Here is an 8,439-nt window from a genome sequence, read left to right on the forward strand (position 1 = left end):
CCTGCCATTCCAAAAGAAATAAGCCCTCCTACAGTCTCAGTCCCCATATTCCTGAGCTGTGATAGATATCTTGCCTTGTTAAAAAGAATGCTTGTCTTTAAAGTTATTTACGTGTCATACAGCACAGTCCTTAAGGGCAAACCACTACTTCATCTGAGCCTCAGTCAGAACTGGAGTTTCAATATTGGAGGAAAAGATAATACATGCTATTCTGGTTTCCAGTGTGGTGCCTTCTTAGGAGATTTTCATGGGTAACTGACCAAGAAGCAGTTTTTGTCTGAACACTGCAGAATACGTTATTCCGTTGTAGAGAGTAAGAAGCGGAGGGCTCCAAGGACAGAACTGCAAGATGTGTTGAGAAAAAGAAGTCATCAGAGATGGGAAAAAGTAGCCAGAGAATTATGAAGAGAATCAACAAACGTTGGTGTCATAAAAGCTAAAAAGTGGAGAATTTCTAAGGAAAAAAATGATTAATGACTTTCCAATTCAGCAGAAATCTAGTGAGTATATAAGATCACCAAATCTTATTCAAAGCAAAGTTCTGATTAGCCTTGTTAATGGTAGAAGTAAAACCTCAGAGTATTTGTATTCTTCAAAGATGGAAACATGAGACTAAAATATATATACATATATATTGTGATATATATAATATTAAAATGTAATATATGTGAAATAAAAGTATGTCCATGAATATCCTATTTTGACAATTAATGAAAGTAGAATAATTTCTGTCTGGGGGGGGGATGGGAGAAAAGAACACCCTGTTTTGAATTTCTCAAGCCAGAAATGAGATCAGCCCAAAGAGACATACTGTACTTTCAGGGATATATGGAAGAAAACTGACATGAGGCAAGTTGACAGCTGGAAAATAAAACTGTAATCAGAAACAGCAGCTGTGCTCTGACACCTAAATTGGTCCTGAGAAAGGGTCTAGAGAATTTATGGTGAAAGGGAACCTAGAACTTAGGGGGTTGGGAGTAAAAATGCATTTTTAAAAATTTCTGCACGGTCCTGCCTGGAACCTGGAAAATGAGTTAGGATTGCTTAAAAGTTAAGTCCAGATCAGACCAGGAGGCAACATCCTTATAAAGAATTTTCCCAGCCTGCTGAGTGCAGCAGATGAGATGTTGCATCAAGTCACTCTTGGATATACTGGACTCACAAGAACAAAGGAAACAAGAAAAAAAAAGTGAAGGAGAAAGTTGAAGTCAAACAGTGTTGCTTTCTTATCCTCAGTCTTGAGGAAATTGGTGCCTAAGTTGAAAGTGCCCTGAAGGCGGCTTTAACTTACCTGACCAGTCCTCAGTCGAGGGACTGCCGCGGGTCCTGCTGACCTAGGCAACCGTTTGAGGGTCAACCTTCCATGCAACTCAAATATTCTTGAAGAAGCTCTCCTGTGTATTAAAGTGGACAGCATTGTTTCCCTCTCTCTCAGCTTGCTTTTCTCTCAGAGTTGTATGTTCTTTAATGGCTATGACTTGGTTTGTGCTGCTAGCAAAGGTAGTTCCTCGAGAGGGTGAATTAGGGCAAGACTGTGGTACTCAGTACTTCCCTTCTGGGGCAGGAACAGGAGCCTCTCTGTCATTTTCATGGTGATACTTCACAAGACTCTAGCTTTACAAGTTGTCAAACTGACCCTGTATGTTCACTGAAATAAGAATTCCAATTAATAGGACAGTTTCTATTTTTTCAAGAGCCAATGTTATTGAGGATATTGGAGTCAGTTTTGTTGGCTGGTTAGCAGAGAAACAGAATGCAAGGGGAGCAGGAAAAAAAAGGATTCAGATAAGAAAATTTGCCTGGAAGAGTCTGTTTAGAAACCCCAACTCCTGAAATACAGATAGACCCCCACCCTCGCACATTTCCACAATATTAAGCACTGTACCATGAATTATTTCCTTAATATGTACTGGAGGAAGAGGCAACATTTATATGCCTAACACAGAAATAGACACTCCTGGTGGAGGGAGCTGTAAGAATCCAGAAACAGGATATAGGGACCACAAAATCTTTAAAATGAAGACATTATATAAAAGGTAAATTCCATGATGCAATCCACTTCAGTTCAGCTGGCAAAACAACACAACCTACTAGAATAGCTAGGGTTCATTTTCCACGTGCATCCATTATCTGGACTCTGTTCTGAGGGAACAACAGGTCAGTGGCCCCAGTCCCTGAGCCAGAGCTCCGAAGCCACCTGGGGCCAGTGGTCCCCGTGGAAAGGGTCAGGGCGGCAAGGGGGCTGGCTGGGCAGCAGGCCAGCCTGCACACTCACCAAGGGGCTGGCCTGTCACCCTGCCATGTGCTCTACAACAGCAAATTCTGTGTAAATCAGAAAATCTCTGCTGCTGCACCAAGAGCGTGTGCATCTTCAGTGGGCCTTGGAATCCCTGGGAATTGCCTTTGTGAGATGCTAGACATAATTTGTTAAATTCCATCTCAGTTTTCCATGGGACCATCAAGAGACCATGAACAACTTTAGTTAATACAGAATTTGACTGCCATTTCCTCTGTGAAAACTTTACTGCCAAGGGCAGCCTGGACCAAAAAAATTAAAGAAGTTTCATCTTCTGATGATAAGGATGCCTTCTATGTCGTAGACCTGGGGGACATTCCAAAGAAACATCTGAGATGGTTAAAAGCTCTTCCTAAGGTCACCTGCTTTGATGCAGTCAAATGCAGTGATAACGGAACCACAGTGAAGACCCTAGCTGCCAAGTGGACAGGATTTGACTTTACCAGCAAGACTGAAATGCAATTGGTACTGAGTATCCCAGTGTCTCCAGAGAGGATTACCTACGCAAATCCAAACAAGTGTCTCAGATTACACTGTCAGTAATGAAGTACAGAGGATTTGATTGTGAAGTCCAATTGATCAAAGTTGCCAGGGCACATTCAAAGGCAAGGTTGGTTTTGCAGATCGCCACTGATGATTTCAAAGTAGTCAGTTGTCTGAGTATTAAATTTGGTGCCATATTCAAAACCAGGGGGTACCTTTTGGGGCAAAAGAGCTGCATATTGATATCATCGGTGTCAGCTTCCTTGTAGGAAGTGGTTGTACTGAGACCTCTGTGCATACTATCCCTGAGACCAGCACTGTCTTTGACATGGGAGCTGAGCTTGGTTTCAACATGGTACCTGCTTGATATCAAATGTGGCTTTCTTGGATCTGAAGATGTAAAGCTTAAATTTAAAGAGATCACCAGTGTTATCAACCTAGCACTGGACAAGTGTTTTCCAGCAGGCTTAGGAGTGAGAATCATAGCTGAGTGCAGCAGATGAGATGTTGCATCAGCTTTCATGCTTGTAGTTAATATCATTGCCAAAAAAAATCTTGTACTAAAGGAACAGACAGACTCTGATGATGAAGATGAGTTGAACGAACAAACCTTTAGGTATTACATGAATAATGGAGTATATGAATCATTTAATTGCATTATTTGTGATCATGCACACATAAAGTCCCTCATGCAGAAGAAACCCAAACCAGCTTAGAAGTAGTATTCAACCAGCATATGGGTACCAACATGTGACAGCCTTAATTGCATTGTTGAGTGTTGTGACTTGCCCTAGATGCATATGGGCGATTGGACGCTCTTTGAAAACATGGGTGCTTACACTGTTCCTACTGTTTCTACTTTCAAAGGGTTCCAGAGGCCGACGATCTACTATGTGACTTCGGAGCCAACATGGCAACCGATGCAGCAGATCCAGAACCATGAGTTCCTGCTGGAAGGAGAGGAGCAGGATGTCAGCACTCAGCCTATGTCCCATGCTCCCACTGGGAAAGCAGGATGAAGTGGGATGAAGTGTCCCCAGCTACCTATGCTTCAGCTAGCATTACCATGTAATATCTGCTAACTTCAAGTTTAGCTTGAATTATGGGATGTGAGGGGGACTGTTTCACAAGTAGTGCTAGTTTTTTTGAAATGTCTTTGTAGGTAGGGTTGGCACAGATGCAACAATATGGAACACTAGAAGATGGAGCCACTTATCTGTGCTCCTATGAGAACTACTTGAATATTTGTTTTATAAGGATTTTTATTCACTTTTCAAACATGCTACCAAAGAGTGCCGTCAGCTGCTAAGCAAGCATCTGTAGCTTGTACATTGGTAGAATGGGTCACAAGCTTAGTGTTTTGACCTGTTTTTAAAATAAAGTATTTTGAAATGAAAAAGAAACTTAGAACGGCAAATGTATATTCATGTATTCTTGCCTATAAGTGAGAGATAAATACAAATCTATCTTCTGCTAAAAAAGGAAACAAACAAAATATATTTCCAAATGAGTGAGTGCAGAGTGAGGTCTTTCGCTATACATCAGGTGATTAGATGCCCTAGTGAGCTGGGGACTGCCTCAACTTACTCTTGTTTCCCAGCACAATTATACACAGAGCTCCCACTAACCCTTTAAGGTGTTGTAGTTTGGACAATAAGTTACATACTTGTCCTATAAAATAAGACAGGTTTAAATGACTATAGACAGGGAGGAGGAGTTAAGATGGTGGAGGAGTAGGGGGCTCTAAGTTTGACTCGTCCCTCAGATACAACTAGATAGTAATGAAGTCATCCTAAATGACTGTAGACATCAAAACTTCCCAAATAAAAGTACAATTTGGGCCCATTATCATTAATCTGATATAGTTTCTGTGAACGTTAAAATTCAGTAAGATCTAACTATATCCTCTCTTTAGTTTAAGTCCTTGTGAGGTTTTTATAGATTTAAATTATAACCATTTCACTTTTAAGAAAACAGAAAAGACTCTGGGGTGTCTGGGTGGCTCAGGTGGTTGAGTGTCCAGCTCTTAGTTTCGGCTCAAGTTGTGATCTGAGGGCTGTGAGAGGGAGCCCCCACCCAGCTCTGCACTCCGCATACAGTCTGCTTGAGAATCTCTCCCTCTGCCCCTCCCCAACTTGTGCATGCTCTCTCTCTCCCTCTCAAATAAAATAAATACATAAAATCTTAAAAAAACAAAAAAAATAAAATCAGAAAGACTGTACACCGTCAATGTGGAGAAATCAGGACCCTTGTATATGATGGTGGGGATAAAAACTGGTGAAGCTGCTTTGGAAAAATAGCCTGGCAATTCCTCAAATAATTAAACAAACTTACCATGTGACCCAGCAATGTCATACCCAGGTAGCCAGCCAAAAGAAATGAAAAGAGAGGCTCCTAGACGGTTCAGTCAGTTGAGCGTCTGACTCATTGTTTCAGCTCGGGTCATGACCTCAGGACTGTGAGATCGAGCCCTATGCCAGGCTCCGCACTCCGTGGAGAGTCTGCTTGAGATTATCTCTCCCCTACCCTTCCCCAACTCTCATGTGCACTGGTTCTCTCCAAATAAACAAATAAATCTCTTTTAAAAAGTGAAAACCTATTTCCACAGAGAAAATAGCAGCATTATTCATAATAGCCAAAAGCAAACAATTAATCAACTGATGAGTGGATAAACAAAATGTTGTATATCCATACAACAGCATATTATTCAGCCACAAAAAGGATCATCAAAGTACTGATACATGCTAAAACATGGATAGCCTTAAAAACATTATGCTAAATGAAAGAAACTGATCTCAAAAAACTTCTTATTGTATCATTCTATGCATGTGAAGTATCTAGAAAAGGCAAATCTATAGAAAATAAAGATTAGTAGTTCCTTAGTGCTGAGGGAATGATGGGATATAGTGGAGTATCAGATAAAGGGTTTGGAGTTTCTTTTTGAGGTCATGAAATGTTCTTAAGTTATGGAGTTTGCATACATCTGTGAATATAATAAAAGGCATTGAACACTACACTTTAAATGGGGGAGTTGTCCAGCATGTTAAGTGATATATCAATAAAGCCATTAAAAAGAAAAAGAATAAAAAAGTAATCTACCGTTCAGAATGGCAACCACTCATCATTAATAATAACAACCAACCTTTATGGAGAATTTACTCTCTGGCAGACACAGTGTCTACTATTTTATATACCTTATGTTAATGAACATTCACAAAAGAACATATAATTGGTTCTGGAATTATACCTATTTTGCATATAAAATGTTAAGTAGGTGAGTGCTGGGAAGTGTGTAAACCTGGTGATTCACAGACCTGTACCCCTGGGGATAAAAATATATGTTTATAAAAAATAAAAAATTTATAAAAAAAAATGTTAAGTAAATTGACCATAGTTGCAAAAGGACTAGTGTTTCAATCCTTCATAGACTTACCTCAAACCCTAAGCGTTTAGCCATACCCTGAACTGCCAACCATTCAAGCAATCTAAGTGATACCACAGTGTGAGCAGCTTATCAGACCCATTCCATCTTGGCAGAGAAGCATTCTGACTTTAGATAAGCACGGGACAATCAGAGATGCATAAGGCTGAAGGCACACCTTACATCCGTCCTACTTACCAACCCCCTATTTTGTAATTAAACCCTATTATACACTGAACTTTGCCTCAGCATGGAGCCTGTTTTTCAGCAGTAAATAGAGGGAAGTCACGCCTTGTTCCCTCCTGCCAATGAGTTCAAAACCCAAACTGAACTCTTAGACTTACTTCTCTGCTGCCATGGTCCTTCCATTGTCATTTTCATCATCTTGCTTTTCTTGTTTGTGTTCCCTCTCATTTTCCCCTTTTCTGGCCACCTGTTTACATAGAAAACATTACAATTTAGGTCTTGGCTTTAGGCTTGGCCCTGATATCAGGAATATATATATATATATATATATATATATATATATATAATATATGTATTTGGAAATATTTAGAATATTTATTTTTTTAAAGATTTTACTTGTTTATTTGACAGAGAGAGATCACAAGTACAAAGAGGCAGGCAGAGCTCTCTCTAGGGGGAAGCAGGCTCCCTGCCAAGCAGAGAGCACCATGTGGGTCTCGATCCCAGGACCCTGAGATCATGACCTGAGCCAAAGGCAGAGGCTCAACCCACTGAGCCACCCAGGCACCCCTAGAATATTTATTTGAAACAAATACAAAATTAATACCTTTGGTCAACTTAAATGAAAATTAACAATGAAGTAAGTAGATGACAAAATGGGTGGGTTTTTTCCTTAAATGACTTGAAAGAAACACAAGCAAGCCATTTATATTTACATACTGTTAAAAGCTGGCTCTTTGTTGTTTTAGGAACAGTCATGTACACACATGGTAAAAATAAAATCATGCAGCACAGATGATTTTCCAACACTTAAAGCATCAGTGCTAAGTCAGAATGTGTAAGCAGGAGTCTAAGAGAAGCAATGTCACCTAATTCTGCATGTCAGACTTTATCCCAACAGAGACCTCAATCCCTTTAAGAATTATTTCCTGTACAAGATTCAGTAAATGAGATGCTCAGGAACAAAGGGAAAGTCTAACGTCTATTCTTCTACCAGGAATCATTAACCAGCCAGAACATATGGGTATTCATGCTCCATGTGCGTGAGTATGTATGAGTTAAAAAGAAAGGAAAGAGAGCTAGAATATTCTGATTTATTACCTGAATACTTTTTCACTTATATATAAGGGTTTTTAAGATGCAAAGGATGTAACAGTGGTGTGGATCTAGCAGTGCTGTTCAATGAGGTAATTGGTGTATCTTCCCCCCACGGAAAACTGATTTGCAGTTTCTTAAAATGTTAAACATAAATTTCCACTCCTAAGTATCTAGCCAAGAGAAACGAATGCATTTGTCCACATAAATACTTGTATTTGAGTTGTATAGCTACATCATTTATAATAGCTAAAATCTGGAAAAAAGCCAAATGCTCATCACCTGGAGAAGAGTTAAATAGAATGTGGTATATCCATACGATGGAATATTATTCATCTATGAAAAGGAATAAGGAACGGATGTATCCTGCAATATGGATGAATATGAAGATGATGCTAAATGAAATAGCCAGTCATAAAAATACATGTTGTATTATTCATTCATATAAAATGTCCAGAGAAGACAAATTTGCAAAGGCAGAAAACAGATTAGTGGCTGCCTAGGCCTGAGGCGGAATAGGGAATAACAACAAATAACCATTAGATTTTTTTTTTTTTAGGGGGATGGAAATGTTCTAAAATTAGATTGCGGTGATGGTTGTGCAACTCTATAAATTTATTAAACATCACTAACTGTACACAAGAAAGAAGTGAATCATATGGTATGTAAATAATATTCCAATAAAACTGTTTTTAAAAATCGGTCAATATAGTTTATCACATTAAGGAAAAAAAATTCAGAAAAGGTAGGTGACAAAATTCAGTATCTAATAAATAATTTTAAAATTACCTTTTAGGGGCACCTCAGTGGCTCAGTTGGTTAAGCAACTGCCTTCAGCTCAGGTCAGGATCCTGGAATCCCAGGATCAAGTCCTACATCAGGCTCCCTGCTTGGCTCAATCTGCTTCTCCCTCCATCCTCTACCCTCTCATGCTCTCTCTCTCATTCTCTCTCTCTCT

General features: G+C 39.4%; 1 pseudogene; it reads left to right on the plus strand.

The window, feature by feature from the left end:
- The first annotated feature begins 1,473 nt into the window (after nucleotides 1-1,473).
- LOC101678748 lies at nucleotides 1,474-4,063 on the plus strand (annotated as a pseudogene).
- Nucleotides 4,064-8,439: the final 4,376 nt, after the last annotated feature.

The sequence above is a fragment of the Mustela putorius genome, unplaced genomic scaffold (genome assembly GCF_011764305.1).
Source record: "Mustela putorius furo isolate JIRA1106 unplaced genomic scaffold, ASM1176430v1.1 tig00003983_pilon_pilon_pilon, whole genome shotgun sequence".
Lineage (NCBI taxonomy): Eukaryota > Metazoa > Chordata > Mammalia > Carnivora > Mustelidae > Mustela > Mustela putorius.